Raw genomic sequence first — 21,730 nt, 5'->3', positions numbered from 1 at the left:
TGGAAAGGGAATTCTAAGGCTTTGGCCCTAGAAGGAAAGGTGAACTTGAGAAAGACATAAAGTGCTGGTGTAATTCAACGGGTCAAGCAGCATTTGTGGAGGGAATGGATAGGTGACATTTTGGGTCGGAACCCTTGAGTCCGAAGAAGAGTCGTGACACAAAATGTAGCTTCTCCATTTCCTCCACATATGCTGCCTGACTCAATGAGTTCCTTCAGCACTTTGCGTTTTGCTCCAGATTTCAGCATCTGTAGTTCCTTGTATCCCCGGAAAAGTGAACTTCTCGGGCATGGAAAGAGGATGCACAATTGTCACATGCTGCAGAGATTGGCAGAGGAAGTATCGCAAATTAGAGTAATGACTTAGCATGGCTAAATTGTGCCACTTTTCCAAGATATGTTTCCTTACTGTTGCAAACATCGTGTATCTGACATACTAATCAACTGATCTAAATAAAATAAAATCTGAAATCATCAGGTTTCACTGTATAGCTGATCAAAATGTGTGTTTGATCTAACTTTGGCTGCAGTAGTCAAGTGTAAAAGTCAAGTGTAAAATATACTAATGGGACAGCGTTTGAACTAGAGAAAAATACACAGCATATGAGCGCGAGAAACAGGATGGACATGATTCCCCTATGGAATTCCAATGATGCCATTTGTATTCCAGAGGATATCTCAGAAACACACAGAAAGATGCCATGTATATATGATATTCTACTGGTGATTTACCTGAATGAATTCTATGCACTGACAGTTAGATTTGAACTGTGCCTTCAGGCATACAACTGTTTAATTGGATTGCTGAGCAGTTTGGGTTTTAGCATCAACTGGATAAAGGTCACAGATCTTATGCAACAGCTGGTCTTCTTGAGAGTGTTGATTAATACAGTGACGGGTGGTGCATATCCCTTAAATCAGGGAAAATATATGAACTGTGTGAAAAGGTTTACACCTTTCTCAATCGGAAATGGTTGCTGGGATGCAAAGAAAAGGAAAATGAGCTCTGTGGCCAATTTTATCCCAAGGGACACAAGACATCTGTGCATCTTATTCTCAGCCGTAAGTAAACCCACCGATTCTTTGCATTAGACAAAAATAAACTTGCTGCAAGCAGTACAACTTTGATAACTTAATTACTTCCACATGCTCAAGATCCTGCCTCCAGAGATACCCTTTAACAAGACAAATAATGATTCAATCCTTGAGAAAAAAAGTGAAAACTGGGAAGAGGATATTGTAATTACACTATCTATTAGCAAGTAAAGATTGTTTGGCATGAGGCTTCCCAACCTTAGACCTCTACCCAATGTGCCTTTCCTCTATTACGAATAACTGATGTCCTAATTGGAAACCTGATTGTATATACTCAAAGAAGAATGTTATCTTTCTCAGTTTTAGTGCAGTGTTGCAGAGAAGATGTTTTAAAACAATGAAATAATGTTGTAAAAGTAAGTATTTTGTGTGAAGCCATTTGCCATGTCCCAAATCAAGGATACCTTGTCTCATCCCAGTGGGAATCTTCATTTGGTCTTTTCTTCCATTTTGTTGCTTCAGACCTTGCAACATAAACCATTTAAATCCTTTCCATTGTTTCCAATTGCAGTGGACAAGCAGTGTACTTCACTATCATGAACTCATTTCCCTTCATTATTTAAGAAGGAGGAGAATAGGCTTTGCAAATGTTAACATCCAGAATTATAATAATTGATGAACATGCAAAAATTAATCCTAACTGCAAAACCAGGATGACATAGCCAAAAGTCATAAACTGTTTAAGCACATAGGTTCAAAACATCAACAACTGATTGAGACCAAACGTCAAATTTACATTCAGCCTTGATGCATGCATGAACACAGGAGATATATCTCTGAGGATAACTGAGAGTAACTTCCCCTATCTATTCCATTTCATTGTAGGGTTCATATAAACCAATAGACAACAGTGGTGCCACAAAAGTGCAATGCACTTTAACATCCTGATCATTTTCGACAGATTGTAAGTCATCATTAACTAGAACCTAAACTAGATCAATAACATGACTTGAAAAGCAAGGCAACAACTGGGTGCTCTATTACAAATGCCTCATTTTACAACTCCATTTTTTTTTATCATCAGAAACTTTCAAGTCAGGAGTATGTTGAAGTATTCACCTCCTACCTGAATAGATACTACAACTAGGCAAATATTACATTTAATATGGAATTCATGTGGATTCCTTCCATCAGTGATGTTCTGTGGCTCATGATGTACAATGCACAGGATGCAGTTCATCAAATGATTTTGACTAAGCCTTGACCCACAATGCTAATATTCAGGCATCAGTATCATCAGCATATCCTACTGATGTATGTTTGGAATGGAAATCTGGTGCTATTTCCCCTTCATCATTTAATTACTTAATCACTCCATCCCATCTGCAATATGGATATGGCACCTATCATCTACAAAATAAAATGCAAACTACTTACTAAATGGGGCTACTCTTTTCCTTGGATGAATATGTCTTTGCCAGCACCTAAGAAGCAGTAATGAATTCCATCATCAATATATATTTTCACTGAAAGATAACTCATACGAGATGGAAAGTGTTACACATTTTTCAATGTCTCACTGTAGATGTTTATTGCAGAGACTGATGTTGTCAGTGGGGTTAGTTTTATACTGTGTTTGGGTCTTTGTATCATATGTTTCATGGTACAAATCAATTATGACGGAGTGTGGCCTTCCAGTTTTGTGGTAATTACAGAGGGGTGTGCCTTCTGTGTGCCACAGGGAAAACCTCTTGACTGCCTCCTCTCAGTGTTGGCTTCCCCCAATTGCAATATGCATCCTGTTTCTCAAATGGAACTACAGACATAATTTTCACTACACAACATCCACACATTTCTCGGGAGCACTATCAAATGCTAAATTCAGCATTTTATGACCTTTTGTCTTTTGACTCAGCGAGTCAACACAGACTAGAACATTCTTCTAAAATTAGGCTATCCCTTTAAATACGTCTCCATTCTATGTCTACTATCTGATGGTGGGTAAGGTTTTATTCTAACCATCAGTTCTATCGCAAACCCAATCTCAGTGAAAACTTAGATCTAAGATATAACATTGCTCCAACATTTTTCTCATTGCAATTAGAACCTCACTTTTAAAAAGATGGAAACTGAGCTTGGTAAATGAGGCTGGAGTGATTTTGTTTTTTGAATGGAAGCATAGAGCTTGAAATGTTTCCATTGGTCCTGTAAATTTGTTCCAGTCCTGTAGAGGTGAAGTGCAAAACTGTTGTGAGAAAAACTGAAAATGCTGTTGAATTTCTGTTTCTCTGCCGTATGACTCTATTACACTCAATATGGACCAACAGGTTTTGTTCTTTGAGCTGTCATCTCTCGCTTAAGCTGACCCCTCAGGAATGCAATGTCAATGCCAGAGACTCCAACTCCTGAAACTATGCTGTCAAAATGTTGTTCAGGTTAGTAGCTACTGGAAATGTCTATGAAGTGTCAATTTCCTAGTCTGGAACAACTGCAATGATACTCAGTCAATACTGATAGGCAGGCAATGTTGTTTGTATGCCCAACACCCGACTCCCGAAATACACTGCAAGAGTTAACCAGAAAGATTCAATAAATATTTCCGGGATGTTCTCAAAACTTCCTTGAAAATTGCTCATGACACATAGTAACCCCTTGTCCATGATCAGTCAAAGTAGAGATGTAACATCTCGCCTATTACTGGAAATCTTCATACTCTTCATCCAGAGAATGAAGAAATTGAGCACAGGAAGCAGAAAGAGTGTACCTCTTCTCATGTTATTTACCCTTCCATGTCATCAAACCCAGTCCTGCTCCACCTGTGACAGAGTCAGTAGAGCCCACCTTAGCCTCGTCAGCTGTCTTGGAATTCAGAAAAATTGAGTCATCCTTGATCTTGAGAAATGGCTAAAGAAAAGGATATCTGATTCACCATAGATCTCATGAATACCCATGGCTAAGAATCAATCTTAAATAGAAGAGCAGATCTTATGTTAACAGAGGGTCATTTCGAATTAGTTTCAGCTCTCCAAGCTGGAGGAAGTGGGATGGTGAAATATAGGGAGAAAATCCACTGGAGCTTCACACCAAAGTATCTGGTGTGAACATTAGATCAGAACAGGATTAGATTTGAATTTTATGCCAATCATAATCAAACAGCTGCTTATACCATTGTTTAGGCTTATGTGCCACAGTTATTGTACAATAGTCTCAGATCAGTGTTCATCTTAAGGAGAGAGAGCAGAGAGAGCCAAGTGTTTAATTATCAGATACACCAGGAATGGAACAATGAAATTCTTATTTGCTGCAGCTTTACAGGTACATTAATGCAGCTTTACAGGTAAATTAACCCTAAGAAATAAATACCCAATAATTCAGTAAATTATCAATAATACTTTGTAAACAGACCATAATAGTGCAACTCAAAGTACATAGTGCAACTTAAATAAATTCAATAATAAATCATTGCTGAGGTAGGATTGTGGTTGAGCAAGCTGTTTTCAAGAGCCTGTTGACTGATGGGAAGAAGCTATTCTTGAACCTGGAGGTAATGGATTTCAGGTTTGTGTACCTTCTTCCCGATGGTAACAGAGATGAGAGCGTGGCTATGCTGTGGGTCTGTGATGACATTAACTGACTTTTGTAGACAACGTTTTCTGTAGATCCTTTCGATGGTGGGAGGTCAATACCCGTGATGGACCAACCAATGTCCACCCTTATTACAATTAAAACACAAAGTAGTTGTGCTATAACTCCAGGATAAGCACTCAACTAAGAAAACCAAGCCCAAAACCAAAGTATTATCTCACTAAATACACCAACTTACAATAAATAGCTCCATATGCAAAAAAACCCAGCTACCTACATATTAATTCTCTTTTTTTTTTAAACTAATCATATAGATGCATGTATATCATTGGGGTTATCGTGGGCACCTCCCCCCCCCCCCCCCCCCCCCACCCCCTGCCCCCTCCCCGTAATCTTGCTCTCCATCCTCGCTGCCCAACTTCTGCTCCCAACTCTACATATCTAAGCCTTTTCCTTTCAAAGGCCTCATCCACTAAGTTCTCCCAAGGCACCCTCAGTTTTATAAAATGCACTATCCACCGACTAACTGACCAAATCAGGCCTCAAACTAGTAGTAATTATTCCCTGCAGAACAACAAGCTTTCCTCCTAAATCTACCCACATCTCCAAATCATTGGCTCCCCGTAACTGGCCTGACTCATACCTATCTGCAAACTACCCTCCTCAACCTTTCTCTCCCTCACGGGATACTTTGAAATTTGCTGATGTTTTATGTCCTCATAAAAATATGATGCTGGTATCTGAAGGTAAGAGCTTTTTGCCCTCTGCTGATCATAATTGGTGAAGAGTATGTTGTATTTATATATAAGCACTGTGTAGCTCAGCTAAAATATGCTGTTACTTTTCTGACAGCAAGGTTCATATACATTTGAAAGCCTTCAAGAATATCATACTGACAACATGGACATTTTAAAAACAAAAAGTATCTTAAAACATTGTTTTAACTAAGAATCTGTACAAATACCCAGTAATTAACAAGTTCACACTTTCTTGCATCACTTTTTACAATCAAGGGAACAATTCAAATTTAATATTTGAGTTATTGCAAATACTTGGTCTGATCGATTACTCAATATAAAATCATTCAACAGAGAGAATGCACAAAATAGATTGCACTGGTTAAGCAAAATTACTTATAAAACATCCTTTATTTAAATTTAGATTTGCTTTAGTTGTTTTAGAATATATACTGCCCAGACCAAAGCAAATATTAGCAAATTATGTTAGCATATTTGCATTGTTGAGAAATATGGAATTAAGCGATGGGGGGGGAGGGGTGATAGTTGTGGATGGTTAGGGAAGGAGAATGCAAATTGTAATACCCTGCTCCAAAAATAAAATATTTCTTTATTATTATTTGTTTACAGCAAAGCATTCTCTTTGGAATTGAGAGAGAAAGTAAGAGAGAGAGAGAGAGAGAGTAAGAGAGAGAGAGAGTAAGAGAGAGAGAGAGTCAGCCAGACAGACAGAGACAGAAAAAGGGAGAGAAAATCCTTGGCCTTTGAAAAGTGATATGCTTAAATTATGCACACTTAATCGGTGTCAACTGAAGCAACCCGACATACTGTGAGTTGTTTCTAATAAATGCATTAGCGATTAGCTTGCTACTGTATTTAATGTGATTGGCAAGAAAACTGAGCAGCTAGTTTGAGTCACAAAATATTTGTGATTGAATGTGAACCAAAAAGAGGGACATTTTAAAAACATTAAGATTCAACTACCGCTGATGATGGGTTTTAATTATCATGTTTACTCTTAAATGTCATCACAAAGATAAAAGTGTTATGTGGCACTCACCTCTGTTAACTTCCTTTAAACATCTGAGGCTTTCCATCTTCTCCAGTCAACACAATAAACAGCACATAAAAATCCAAACACCACCTCTATTCAACTTCAGAGGGAAGCTGTATGCTGATCAGATGTTGCTGGAGATTGAAAAACAATCGCCCCATTTAAGCCACCTCCATGCCACAAGCGAGCCATCTTTGATTTGAATTTGTAAGCAAGTTGCTATCCTCAGGATCAATGAGGTTAGATTGGAAGGCTGAAACTCCCTTGCACGCCAACCTGTCCAGCAAATGGCCAAATGTTTATTCAGCTGAAGTTTGGAAATGAGCCACCACATCACTCTCACAGCCTCACAACGTATGTGAATGTGAAGGAAAAAAATACTTAGAAGTTTGCATGCAATACATAGTAAATTAGATGTCATGCAGCAAGAGGAATTCAAGCATTGATTTGCAGCTTTTAGCCAAGCTCTTTTACTGTCAGAGTTTGCTTTGAAAGAAGCAATAGAGATTCCTGTCACAGATGTTTCTTTCATAAACTGTTGTGGGAGAATGACATTCTGCAAAAATGGTTTACTACTTTGCTTTCTTCTCTTGGGAAAACAAAGTGCGCTCGAGAGCCTGGCCAAATAGGCCAAAGGAAAGCTCTTCATTTATGCCACAATAGCGTTCAGACACATGACATTTTCTGAGCTGATCTTAAAGGCTGTGTTGGCAAATGTAAGGGTATTTATACCAAGAGTGTGCCATTGATTCTGTGCCACTGGGATTTCTTTTCTGCATTGTTTGACTGAAGCAAATTAAGTTTCTCCCTAGCTAGGCATGTTGCAGAGTGACAGAGACCTGAGCTGATGAAATCAAAACTTGTCAGGTGCATGCTCGGTAATGTGTGATCTGTCCGTTAAGCTATTAGTGACAAAGGTTGGTTTTGAACTCCAGACTCTATCGTGTGTGTAATGTTGTAGGAGGAATACTGATGGAGATTGTATCACTAATCAATAATAACAATAGGAGATAAGACTGGAAGTGGGAAGAATTACCTAATCCTGATTTTTGTTTTTTAATGATCATATTAAATTTAAAAATCCATAAACAAGTTGGTATTTTGGTTTCCTTTCATATTCATGTATTCATCTGCAGTAATTGTTCAGTACTGTAAGTTTAGCCTATATGGGCTTTTTCAAACAGTGGATAGATGTATTGTTAGTTTAAATTGAAAATAGTTGGGTTTAATGCTGTCCAATGTTTTAAAATCGATCACTTACATTGACTTTATTTACAAAAAAATTTTAACAAAAGACTCTATTCTTTGACAATGTTGAAAAGAACAGAGTTGAGTAATGATGATCTGCTTGTGGTATATAAGTCATTGATTAGACTGTGAATTGAATACACTTGCCAAGTATGGCGTACTGTATTGTCAACCAACGAGTGCAATAAGTTCAAACCTATTGAAAAGGCTGGAAAAATAAATAAATTATGGGCCTTGGTTATACATAAACCTCAAACAGCACATTAAAGAAGAAAAGACCTGTACAGAAGATTTGCTGCAATGTGATTCTAAGCATTGACCATAGATGTCCACACAACAGACATATCCTTTGATAGTTTTGCACCGAAATTTGAACACAATCAAATCATGATAAATACCATTGTCTGAGAAATCTTTTTGAACTGAGAATTTTTTCCTTGTTGAAGCCTTTTCGCGACTGTGGGGATTTGTGCCCAGGTACAAAAGCTAATGTCTCCAAGTTTTAACATAAAAGTTCAAGAAACCAGAACTATTTAAACCAACAAAATAAATGAATGTGCAATTATTCACATACCAGTTAACGTGAAAAAACTTTTATGTTATGAAAATTCTGTTTAATTAAAATGTGATATATAATTAGGAGAACATGCAATATGAAATTATTGTCATTTTTTTGTGAGGAGTAACTTATCCATAAAATAAAGATGATTAAAAAAAGTTAGAAATGTGAATATAGAAAATGCATACTCTCAGGAAATTTGTGGGAAAACTAAATGTGATTTTGGTTAGATAAACAAATGATAATTTTAACATTATGTGAATGATATAGAAGTTGGCACATGATCCAAAAGAAACTGGCCTGTTGTGAAAATTGAATTTTGTAAGAAATCTTAGTTTGAAACACCATTTACTTTAATAGAATGTTAGTGTTATTCTGATTATTGTACATAAGGCAAACGGAATGAAATACTGAAACAACATTACACTTGTCAATATTTCAATGAGGATGTCACCTAATAACAACCACATGAGTGTTCTAGGTATTTGCTCTGACACCCATTCCCTGGGAAAAAAAGATCTGCTGCTTATACCCAGTGGTTTTCAAGAGTCTGTAGTATTGATTATTGCATAAAACTTCATTAAAGAAGCTTTCCCTCTTAAAGATTGACAGTTCAATATGTTATCTTTGACATTTGTAATTACTTTTCTGAAGTATAGACGGGTTGGGTGCTAGCTTATCAACTGCATTTACATTTGGTGATTGGTTACAAATCCTGGTGAGGAAGATGAATGCCTTGTGCCTCTCCTAATTGCAGGAGTCCGATGTGAAATAAGCTCGGGGAGTCTCGGCTTAAAGGTAATGATTCTCAGCGACAACTGCATATCATAATGAAAATTGTTATTAAATTAATGATCCTTCTCAGATGTGATGCAGAGTGAGGTGGGAATATCACACTAATGCAGAAAGCTTGAAGTAGGACTGAGTTGAAGGGACAATGCTTGGATAAAGTGGGAGGGGTTTTACAGGAATTCGATAGAATGTGTTTTCTTTTGTCATGTAATACTATCAATAGCAAAACTTGATACCTATCAACCATCTACAATTACACTAGATGAGGTAGTGGTAAGCTACCTTCTTGATCTACTGAAGTGTCTGCGATTCAGAGAACCTGGTATATTATTATTAAGACATGTTAGGCTTGATCCAGCAACGATGAAAGAAAATATATTCCAAGTCATAAATTGTGTGACTTGGGTGGAGGGTGGGGGGAGGAGTGGGGGAGGAGGGGAGGGGGGGGGTGGTGTACAATTTGCAGGGGTGGGTATGAATCTTGTTTGGATCTGCTGCCCTTGTCCTTCCAAATGGCAGGTGTCACTGGCATGAGAAGTGCTGTTGCAGATGTTTGGACACGTTGTTTTGGACTTTGTTGAGGATGTGCAGATTTGGGCAGCTTCATCCCAAGTGAAGTTGAATTTATTGAATGAACAAGAGTGTAAAAGATTTCAAATTTTAAGGTTGAGTTACATGCAGCAATATTGAGCCATTCATGATATTTCTGTGATGAGCCAAACATCAAGCTGCCATTTTTGTAAAGCTATTTAAAGCATCAAAAATTGGACAACAACTTTTAGATTTTTGAGGCTGACCACATCTTCCCCTCACATGAAGCTGATGGACTTTTGGACAAAATGCAATGCCACCACCACTTGCCACACTGGCAATTTTTCAAGTAAATCTGGGCCCACGTATGGGTAGGAATAGTTATTGTAAATTACCACTGCCACTTTGATAAAGCTCTCATTTGCTAACTTATAATGGCTTTGTATGTTTAAGCTATCTGAAGTTCTGACTGAGAACACCACCTCATAATCACTCCCAGATGCTCTTATTTTATATATAACATAAAAGGAATTAAGATACTGAAGCACGCACGTAATTATTTGGCTGCTTCATGTACCATTAATTACATAACAGACATCTTGGTTTTGTAAAATATAATAGACGCATTCCTTTCTAACCACAACACGCATCTACTATTCATTTGATGAGAGGAAAGATGCAATTCATCTCAGTTATCAGTCAGTGAGTGATTTGTATGTAGGTGTAACTTCATGCTAATTCATTTTCAGATTGTACACACTTTGTTGTGAGTAAAATGCTAAGTTTTGCTGGAACTTGATCCTTATGGGCCTGTCCCACTTAGGCGATTTTTCAGGCGACTGGAACGGCGATGTCAGAGTGGAACACACACACAAATCGCTTCCTTCACCAGCCAGTTATGCAGGTGGGGGACAGAGCAAGTGGGGTGAGCACTGAGTGAAATTCACACGGTGCAAAGCCAATGTGATACAGACACACACCTCGATGAACAGGAAGGTTGGCGCTGTAATTAAGAAGGTGAAAGCACAGTGTACGGGAAGGGTCACGTAAGTCTTTTAAAAGAGGGGGGAGAAGGGGGAGAAGGAGTAGACAGGGTGGGGAGAAGGAGTGGAGACAACTTTTAAGAAGCCAGAGATACACGGCTGTGAAGCTTGGCGGACATTAACATTACCGGTCAGTTATCCTTCGTTCTGAAAACTACTGCTTATGTTTTTTTCCCCAATGAGCCAATGAAATTTACTGGTCAGCACCGGCTACAACCTACGTGAACCTACGAGAACCTACGAGAACCTACAACCTCCTGGCGACCCACTACGACTGCACCTACGGCACGAGAAATCGCGCTACTCTCCATTGAGGCTTCATTCTGATCGTCGCTAATTTTTCAATATGTTGAGAAATTTGCGGTGACCATAATGAGGCCGCGACTAGTTCCCAGAATGCGGGAACGCTTCACGACCATGAAGGCGACTACCCGGCAACTACACGTGAACATGCGGCGACCATGTGGCGACCGCATAGTCTCCTGCAGTCGACTAAAAAGTTGCTTAAGTGGGAAGGCTCATTACATTTATTTATGGCTTAGTAAAAATCCTAAATCTGGTGATGACTTGGTTTCTGTCATTTTTTTAACACAAAAACCAGTTACATCTTTTAGTAGCTGCAGTGATACTGATGTATGGTATGTGGTATGATAGCTTTCTATTTGAGTAACATAATTACAATGCAATATATGGTTCTTCAAATTATACATGAGAGAAATGGTCTTCAACCAAGAACCAATTTCAAATGCCACCTTGTATAAACTTGATAATTTTAATCTGAGCATCAAAAAAGGTAAGTATGAAAGCTTCCATCACTTCCAATCCATAGGAACACAAGAGGCTACAGAGAGTGATGGGTTCAGCTTGGTCTATGGACACATTTAGCCCCATCATCAAAAGCATCTACACATGGCACGGCCTTATGAAGATTGCATCTATCATCAAAGATTCCCACCATATGGGCCATGCATCTTCTAGCTGCTACCACCAGGCAGGAGGTACAGAAGCCTGAAGTCACAGATGCTGGATTTAGGAACAGCTACTTTGTGCAACTACCAACCCACATAATGTAACTCTACCCTTTCATCACAATGGAACACTACAGACTTCCTTTATTAAATTATGTTTTTTCCTAATGTTCGACTTTATTGTACAGTTTCTTACGTGTTTATGTGTAACATAATAACTTATGTGTGTGTTATGAATATAAGATAATTTTTTGTGTGTTTGTCTGAATCTGCATGTCTATGATAGAAACATAGAAAATAGGTGCAGGAGGAGGCCATTTGTCCTTTGAGCCAGTACCGCCATTCATTGTGATCATGGCTGATCATCCACAATCAGTAACCCGGGCCTGCCTTCTCCCCACATACCTTGATTCCACTAGCTCCAAGAGCTCTATCTAACTCTCTTTTAAATTCATCCAGTGAATTGGCCTCCACCGCCTTCTGTGGCAGGGAATTCGACAAAATCACTACTCACTGGGTGAAAAAGATTTTTTTAATCTCAGTTTTCAATGGCCTCACCTTTATTCTTAGACTGTGGCCCCTGGTTTTGGACTACCCCAACATTGGGAACATTTTTCCTGCATCTAGCTTGTCCAGTCCTTTTATAATGTTATATGTTTTTATAAGATATCCTCTCATCCTTCTAAATTCCAGTGAATACAAGCCCAGTCTTTCCAACATTTCCTTGTATGACCATCCCGCCATCCCGAGGATTAACCTCGTGAACCGCAAGAATGACCTTCCTCAAATTAGGAGACCACAACTGCACACAATACTGCAGATGTGGTCCCACCAGGGCCCTGTACAACTGCAGAAGGACCTCTTTACTCCTATACTCAAATCTTATACTTATGAAGGCCAACATGCCATTAGCTTTCTTCACTGCCTGCTGTACCTGCAGGTTTACTTTCAGTGACTGGTGTACAAGGACACCCAGGTCTTGTTGTACTTCCCTTTTTCCTGATCTGACACCATTGAGATAATAATCTGCCTCTTTGTTCTTGCCGCCAAATTGGATAACCTCACATGTATCTACATTATACTGCATCTGCCATGCATCTGCCCACTCACTCAACCTGTCCAATTCACCCTGCAACCTCCTAGCATCCTCTTCGCAGTTCACACTGCCACCCAGCTTTGTGTATTCTGCAAATTTGCTAGTGTTACTTTTAATTCCATCATCTAAATCATTAATATATATTGTAAATTGTTGCGGCCCCAGCACCGAGCCTTGCGGCACTCCACTCGCCACTGCCTACCATTCTTACATGGACCCGTTTATTTCTACTCTTTGTTTCCTGTCTGCCAACCAATTCCCTATCCATGTCAATACCCTACCCCCAATACCATGTGCTCTAATTTTGCCCACTAATCTCCTGTGTGGGACCATATCAAAGGCATTCTGAAAGTCCAGATACACTACATCCACTGGCTCTCCTTCATCCATTTTACTTGTCATATCCTCAAAAAATTCCAGAAGATTAGTCAAGCAGGATTTCCCCTTCATAAATCCATGCTGACTTGGACCAATCCTTTTACTGCTTTCCAGATGCGCCATTATTACTTTAATAATTGAATCCAGCATCTTCCCCATTACCGATGTCAGGCTAACTGGTCTATAATTCCACGTTTTCTCTCTAGCTCCTTTCTTGAAAAGTGGGATAACATTAGCTACCCTCCAATCCACAGGAACTGATCCTGAATCTATAGAACATTGGAAAATAATCATTAATGAATCCACAATTTCTAGAGCCTCCTGCTTGAGTATCCTGGGATGCAGACCATCAGCCCCAGGGGATTTATCAGCCTTCAGTCCCATCAGTCTACCCAATACTATTTCTCACTTAATGCAAATTTATTTCAGTTCCTCTGTCTCTCTAGATCTTCTGTCCTCTAGTTCATCTGGGAGATTGTTTGTGACTTCCTTACTGAAGACAGAACCAAAGTACCTGTTCAACTCTTCTGCCATTTCCTTGTTCCCCATAATAAAATCACCTGTTTCTGCCTTCACGGGACCCACATTTGTCTTTACTAAGCTTTTGCTCTTAACATACATAAAAAATCTTTTACTATCCTTTATATTCTTGGCGAGCTTACCTTCGTACTTCATCTTTTCACCCCATATTGCCCTTTTTGTTACCTTCTGATGTTCTTTGAAAGTTTCCCAATCCTCTGGCTTGCCACTACTCTTTGCTATGTTATACACCTTTTCTTTTAGTTTTATACCATCCCTAAAACTTTGCTTGTCAGCCATGGTTGCCTCTTACTGCCCTTAGAATCTTTCTTCCTCTTTGGAATGAAATGATCCTGCACCTTCTGAAATATGCCCAGAAATTCCTGCCATTGCTGTTCCTCTGTCATTCCTGCGAGGATCATTTTCAAGTCGACTTCGGCCAGTGCCTCTCTCATGTCTTCATAGTCCCCTTTGTTCAATTACAACACTGACACTTCTGATTTAACCTTCTCCCTCTCAAGTTGCAGATTAAAACTTATCATATTATGGTCACTACCTCCTAGCGCTTCCTTTACCTTGAGTTCCCTTATTAGAAACATAGAAACATAGAAAATAGGTGCAGGAGGAGGCCATTCAGCCCTTCAAGCCAGCACCACCATTCATTGTGATCATGGCTGATCATCCCCTATCAATAACCCGTCCCTGCCTTCTCCCCATATCCATTGACTCCACTAGCCGCTTGAACTCTATCTAACTCTCTCTTAAATCCATCCAGTGACTTGGCCTCCACTGCACTCTGTGGCAGGGAATTCCATAAATTCACAACTCACTGAGGTGAAAACGTTTTTTCTCACCTCAGTCTTAAATGACCTCCCCTTTATTCTAAGACTATGGCCCCTGGTTCTGGACTCGCCCCACATTGGGAAGATTTTTCCTGCATCTAGCTTGTCCAGTCCTTTTATAATTTTATATGTTTCTATAAGATGCCCCCTCATCCTTCTAAACTCCAGTGAATACAAGCCTAGTCTTTTCAATCTTTCCTCATATGACAGTCCCGCCATCCCAGGGATCAATCTCGTGAACCTACGCTGCACTGCCTCAATCACAAGGATGTCCTTCCTCAAATTAGGAGACCAAAACTCAATACTCCAGATGTGGTCTTACCAGAGCCCAATACAACTGCAGAAGAACCTCTTTACTCCTATACTGAAATCCTCTTGTTATGAAGGCCAACATTCCATTAGCTTTCTTCACTGCCTGCTGTACCTGCACGCCAACTTTCAGTGACCAGTGTACAAGGACGCCCAGGTCTCGCTGCACCTCCCCCTTACCTAACCTAACCCCATTGAGATAATAATCTGCCCCCATGGTTTTGCCCCCAAAGTGGATAACGTCACATTTATCTATATTATACTGCATCTGCCACGCATCTGCCCACTCATTCAACCTGTCCAGGTCACCCTGCAACCTCCTAACATCCTCTTCACAGTTCACACTGCCACCCAGCTTTGTGTCATCCGCAAACTTGCTAGTGTTGCTCCTAATCCCCCCTTCCAAATCATTAATATATAAGGTAAACAGTTGTGGCCCCAACACCGAGCCTTGCGGCACTCCACTTGCCACTGCCTGCCATTCTGAAAAGGACCCGTTCACTTCTATTCTTTGCTTCCGGTCTGCCAACCAATTTTCCATCCATGTCAACACCCTACCCCCAATACCATGTGCTCTAATTTTAGTCACCAGTCTCCCGTATGGACCTTATCAAAGACTTTCTGAAAGTCTAGATACACTACATCCACTGGCACCCCTTCATCCATTTTACTTGTCACATCCTCAAAAAAATCCAGAAGACTAGTCAAGCATGATTTCCCGTTCATAAATCCATGTTGACTTGGACTAATCCTTTTACTGCTATCCAAATTCCCCATTATTACCTCTTTAATAATTGACTCCAGCATCTTTCCCACCACCAAAGTCAGGCTAACTGGTCTGTAATTCCCCGTTTTCTCTCTCGCTCCTTTCTTGAAAAGTGGGATAACATTAACTATCCTCCAATCCACAGGAACTGATCCTGAATCTATTGAACATTGGAAAATGATCACCAATGCGTCCACTATTTCTAGAGCCACCTCCCTGAGGACCCTGGGATGCAGACCATCAGGCCCAGGGGATTTATTATCCTTCAGTCCCATCAGCCTACCCAATACTATTTCTCGCCTAATGAAAATTTCTTTCAGTTCCTCTACCCCCTTAGATCCTCTGTCCTCCAGTACATCTGGGAGATTGTGTCTTCCTTAGTGAAGACAGATCCGAAGTACCTATTCAACTCTTCTGCCATTTCCTTGTTCCCCATAATAATTTCACCCGTGTCTACCTTCAAGGGACCCACATTTGACTTTGCTACTCTTTTTCCCTTAACATATCGAAAGAAGCTTTTACTGTCCTTCTTTATATTCCTGGCCAGCTTCCCTTCGTACTTCATCTTTTCAGCCCGTATTGCCCGTTTTGTTTCCTTCTGTTGTCCTATGAACATTTCCCAATCCTCTGGCTTCCGGTTACTCTTTGTTGTGTTATACATCTTTTCTTTTAGTTTTATTCTATCCCTAACTTCTCTTGTCAGCCACGGTTGCCTCCTACTCCCCTTAGAATCTTTCTTCCTTTTTGGAATGAAATGATCCTGCGTCTTCCGGATTATGCCCAGAAATTCCTGCCATTGCTGTTCCACCGTCATTCCTGCTAGGATCCCTTTCCAGTCTACCTTGGCCAGCTCCCCTCCCATGCCTTCATAGTCCCCTTTGTTCAACTGCATCTCTGACACTTCCGATTAACCTTCTCCTTCTCAAATTGCAGATTAAAACTAATCATATTATGATCACTACCTCCAAGCGGTTCCTTTACCTCGAGTTCCCTTATCATATCTGGTTCATTAGACCAAGGAACTGATTGTGGACTTTGGAAGGAGTAGGAGGGAGACCCACAGCCCCATTTATATCAACGGGTCGATGGTTGAAAGGGTCAAGAGCTTCAAATTCCTGGGCGTGCACATCTCTGAAGATCTTTCCTGGTCCGAGAACACTAATGCAATCATCAAAAAAGCACATCAGCGCCTCTACTTCCTGAGAAGATTACGGAGAGTCGGATTGTCAAGGAAGACTCTCTCTAACTTCTACAGGTGCACAGTCGAGAGCATGCTGACCGGTTGCATCGTGGCTTGGTTCGGCAATTTGAGCGCCCTGGAAAGGAAAAGACTACAAAAAGTAGTAAACACTGCCCAGTCCATCATCGGCTCTGACCTTCCTTCCATCGAGGGGATCTATCGCAGTCGCTGCCTCAAAAAGGCTGGCAGTATCATGAAAGACCCACACCATCCTGGCCACACACTCATCTCCCTGCTACCTTCAGGTAGAAGGTACAGGAGCCTGAAGACTGCAACAACCAGGTTCAGGAATAGTTACTTCCCCTCAGCCATCAGGCTATTAAACCTGGCTCGGACAAAACTCTGATTATTACCAACCACTTTCTGTTATTTGCACTATCAGTTTATTTATTCATGTGTGTATATATTTATATCATGGTATATGGACACATTTATCTGTTTTGTAGTAAATGCCTACTATTTTCTGTGTGCTTAAGCAAGGCAAGAATTTCATTGTCCTATACAGGGACACATGACAATAAACTAACTTGAACTTGAACTTGAACTTAAATCCAGAATTGCCTTTTCTCTGGTCGGCTCCATTACAAGCTGCTCTAAGAATAGGCATTCTACAAACTCTCTTTCTTGGGGTCCTGAACCAACCTGATTTTCCCAGTCTACCTGCATATTGAAATCTCCCATAACCATAGTGCATATTGAAATCTCCCATAACCACCTTTGTTACATGCCAATTTTGACTCCTGCTGCAACTTGCACCCTATATCCAGGCTATTGTTTGGGGGTCTGTAGATAACTCCCATTGTGTCTTTAACTTTACAATTCCTCAATTCTATCCACAGCGACTCTACATCGTCAGTGCCTTTATCACCCCTCTCAAAGGACTGAATTTCATCCCTCACCAACAGAGCTACCCTACCTCCTCTGCCCGCCTGCCTGTTCTTTCTATAGGATGTATAACCCTGAATATTCAGTTTGCAGTCCTGTTTTTTCCTGCAGCCGTGTCTCTGTAATCCCCACAATGTCATATCTACCAATCTTTAACTGAGCCTTAGCCTCATCCACTTTACTTCTGCGTTTACTTTGCGGTTTCATATATAATACTTTTAATCCATTACTCACCTCACCTTTCACATCGATTCCCATTTCACTTGGCCATACTCTCCAATCCCTTCGTGAGCTTTCCGTCCCGTTAATTCTGGTGGTTTTTCTTAACTTTTCCTATACTCTCTTTCCCTTTAACTCTATCCTTGTATTTCAAATATGTCTGCCCCCCCCCCCATTACTTAGTTTAAACCCATCCCTGTAGCAGTGGCAAACCTGCCTGCCAGAATGCTGGTCCCCTGCCGGTTAAGATGCAACTCGTCCCTTTTGTACAATTTACCCGTACCCCAAAACAGATCACAGTGGTCTAAAAATCTAAATTCCTGCCCCGTGCACCAGCTCCTCAGCCACACATTCAGATCCCCTATCTCCCTGTTCTGCCCTCACCAGCACGAGGAACTGGAAGCAAGCTGGAAATAACCACCCTGGAGATCCTGCTTTTCTGCCTTTTTCCGAGCTCTGTAAAGTCACGCTGCAGAATCTCTTTCCTCTTTTTCCCGATGTGATTTGTGCTGACATGCACTACCACTTCCGGCTGCCCCCCTTCCCTCTTGAGGTTGCCCTGCCATCGGTCCGTGACATCGTGGACCCTGGCACCATGGAGGCAACACACCATCCTTGAATCCCGACTGTTGCCACAGAACCCCTGTCTGTACCTCCCACTATGGAGTCCCCTACTACCAGGCTCTGCCTGACATTTATCTCTTCGGCTTTGCTTCAGCACCATGTTTTGACTAGCAGACCTGTCCACCCCAGCAGACTGGCAGTGTCTTCTGTCCCGACAGCTTCCAAGAGGGTGTACCTTTTTTCCCGTCTCCTGTACTCCAAGCTCCCTTCCCTTCCTCATCGTCACCCACCTTCTCTCTTCTGGAAACTTCAGTTTAACGATCTCGTTGTATGTCCTGTCGAGGGAACTCTCGTTTTTCCAGATGATCCTGAGGTCATTCATTTGCCTCTCCAGTTCCCTAACACGGTCCTTCAGGAGCTGAACCTGGCCACACTTTCCACAGTTGTAGCAGCCAGAGGCACCATCAGTGTCCCTGACCTCCCACATTCTGAAAGCATCACACTGAATCAGCTTACCTGTCATTTCTTCACTGCGTCTCACCCTCTCCAACTTTTGACGTAGTCTCCTCCATCAGCCTCCTCGCCGAAGACTCCCGTACCAAAGACTTGCATTTTTCTCACGGCATTTCCCTCGACACGTCTGCTCCCTTAGAGCAAACCTTGCTTATATTAGCTGATAAATTGACTAATTCACTAATTAGCTAACTTATCGATTTGCTAATTAAATTCTTCAGCCAATCCCCACACTCACTCCTTCACCTGCCGCTCCTCTGCCGACCTTGAAGGCATGTGTTGCAGGCTGGCCCCGATCTGCTGCAAGCAAGATTTTTATTGTACCTGTACCTCAATGTGCTTGTGCATATGACAATAAACTCAACTTGACTTGATTTGATTCATTAATGTCCTTCAGGAAGGAGAATGTAATACAACCCCAGAAGACCCCAAGACAACAAATTATAGGTAAAAAAAAGCTTTTGTCCACATTACTCTGATCCGGATAACAAGTAAAACGTTATTATTGCAATGTACTTGATTCAGTCTGAGATAATCTCAATCACATATAAATAGTAATTAGGCATGAATCACAAACTACAGCAATAATTAATTCATATTTTTCTAAAACAGTGTTGAAAACAATTCAAAATATCACTAGTACACATCACTTGCTTCAATTTGAATTACGTAATGTAGTAATACTGTGGTGTTAAAATGACATATAATATCATTGCCATATAATAATATGTCACTGTTATGTGAATCATGTATTATTGAAGTATCAATCATGTTACACAATAGTACTTCAGTTAAAATTAAATGACAGAGGCAAAATGAAAAATGGACATAGAATGTACACAGATCTAGTTTTATAATGTATAATAGCGATGGCAAATCTACAGTATGCATAAGCGCATAGATGTATAATGAGATAAAATTTTAAGATATAATTCTAAGTACATGTTTTCACTCTATGTTGGGCTATTAGGCAAGGATATATGTTGGCACACAATGGACTGGACTTTGTTGGATTTTGCCACCAGTTCCGCATGATAGATTTGACTGTAACCGTCAACAAATTATAAACTTCTGCACAAAAGTGGAAATCCAAAAGTTACTGACTGGAATCTGCCAGCAATTTCCACGGAGTTCGGCAGTGGAGCAAGAGCTTTCTGGAATTCCCCAGCATTTACACAGGGAAAGCACACTTGCTTTCACACCCTGTGCTAGGTTCCACATTCATTTCAATGGAGAGTTTATACCCACCTGAAATAAACAAGTTCAAGTTCAAGTTCAAGTTAGTTTATTGTCATGTGTCCCTGTATAGGACAATGAAATTCTTGCTTTGCTTAAGCACACAGAAAATAGTAGGCATTTACTACAAAACAGATAAATGTGTCCATATACCATGATATAAATATATACACACATGAATAAATAAACTGATAGTGCAAATAACAGAAAGTGGTTGGTAATAATCAGAGTTTTGTCCGAGCCAGGTTTAATAGCCTGATGGCTGAGGGGAAGTAACTATTCCTGAACCTGGTTGTTGCAGTCTTCAGGCTCCTGTACCTTCTACCTGAAGGTAGCAGGGAGATGAGTGTGTGGCCAGGATGGTGTGGGTCTTTCATGATACTGCCAGCCTTTTTGAGGCAGCGACTCCAATCGCAATCCCCGACGCTCGCAGACGTCCAATCGGAATGGATCCATTTACATGTACGGCTTCCGGCCGCATTTCTTCCTTTGATTCCCTGCAACTCCGAAACCAGACGCAGAATCGCCGACATCTTTTCCATTTCGGTAGAGATTTCACTTTTCTTTCAAAGTATCCGTTCCTCATTACATTTCGTCGTGTTTAAGTACACGTTTTTAATCAAATCCTCCCCCCCCCCCAATATTTCAAAAATAAACTGGCTTCACCCCCATAGAAGCAGCACCAGCCCCAGCCCCTGGTGAACGTTCCATCGTGTGATGTCACAATGCCCGATGCTCACATATGTCCAATCGGAATGGATTCATTTACATATGCCTATGCAGGAGCCCCAGCCAATGGTGAACGTTCCATCGTGTGATGTCACAATGCCCAATGCTCAAAGATATCGTTGCCATAGAGAGGGAGTACAGAGAAAATTCACCAGACTGATTCCTGGGATGTCAGGATTTTCATATGAAGAAAAGACTGGATAGACTCAGCTTGTACTCGCTAGATTTTTGAAGATTAAGGGGGTATCTTATAGAAACGTATAAAATTCTTAAGGGGTTGGACGGGCTAGATGCAAAAAAATTGTTCCGGATGTTGGGGAAGACCAGAACAAGGGGTCAAAGTTTAAGGATAAGGGGGAAAGCTGAATCGCCGACATCTTTTCCATTTCAGGTAGAGATTTCACTTTTCTTTCTAAGTATCTGCTCCTCATTACATTTCGTCGTGTTTAAGTGCACGTTTTTAATCAAATCCTTCCCCCCCCCCCCCCCCCCCCCCCAATATTTCAAAAATAAACTGGCTTCTCACCCATAGAAACAGCACCAGCCCCAGCCCCTGGTGAACGTTCCATCGTGTCATGTCACAATGCCCGATGCTCACAGATGCCCAATCGGAATGGATTCATTTACATATGCCTTTGCAGGAGCACATGCACTTGGTGAACGTTCCATTGTGTGATGTCACAATGCCCAATGTTCAAATACATTGTTGCCATAGAGGGAGTACAGAGAAGGTTCACCAGACTGATTCCTGGGATGTCAGAACTTTCATATGACGAAAGACTGGATAGACTCGGCTTGTACATGCTAGAATTTAGAAGATTGAGGGGGTATCTTATAGAAACGTACAAAATTTCTTAAGGGGTTGGACAGGCTAGATGCAGGA

At 40.7% G+C, this 21,730-nt stretch overlaps 1 long non-coding RNA gene across 1 annotated transcript in view; it reads right to left on the bottom strand.

Moving 5' to 3' along the window:
- LOC116979934 overlaps positions 1-6,806 on the bottom strand; it is a 60,287-nt gene extending 53,481 nt beyond the window's left edge. Inside the window, exon 1 of the long non-coding RNA XR_004413805.1 lies at positions 6,417-6,806. This is a non-coding gene — a long non-coding RNA (uncharacterized LOC116979934). The remainder of the gene's footprint in view (positions 1-6,416) is intronic.
- Positions 6,807-21,730: the final 14,924 nt, after the last annotated feature.

Source organism: Amblyraja radiata, chromosome 13, assembly GCF_010909765.2.
Source record: "Amblyraja radiata isolate CabotCenter1 chromosome 13, sAmbRad1.1.pri, whole genome shotgun sequence".
NCBI lineage: Eukaryota > Metazoa > Chordata > Chondrichthyes > Rajiformes > Rajidae > Amblyraja > Amblyraja radiata.
The sequence above is the reverse complement of the archived record's forward strand: the minus strand, read 5'-3'. Positions and strand labels throughout refer to the sequence as shown.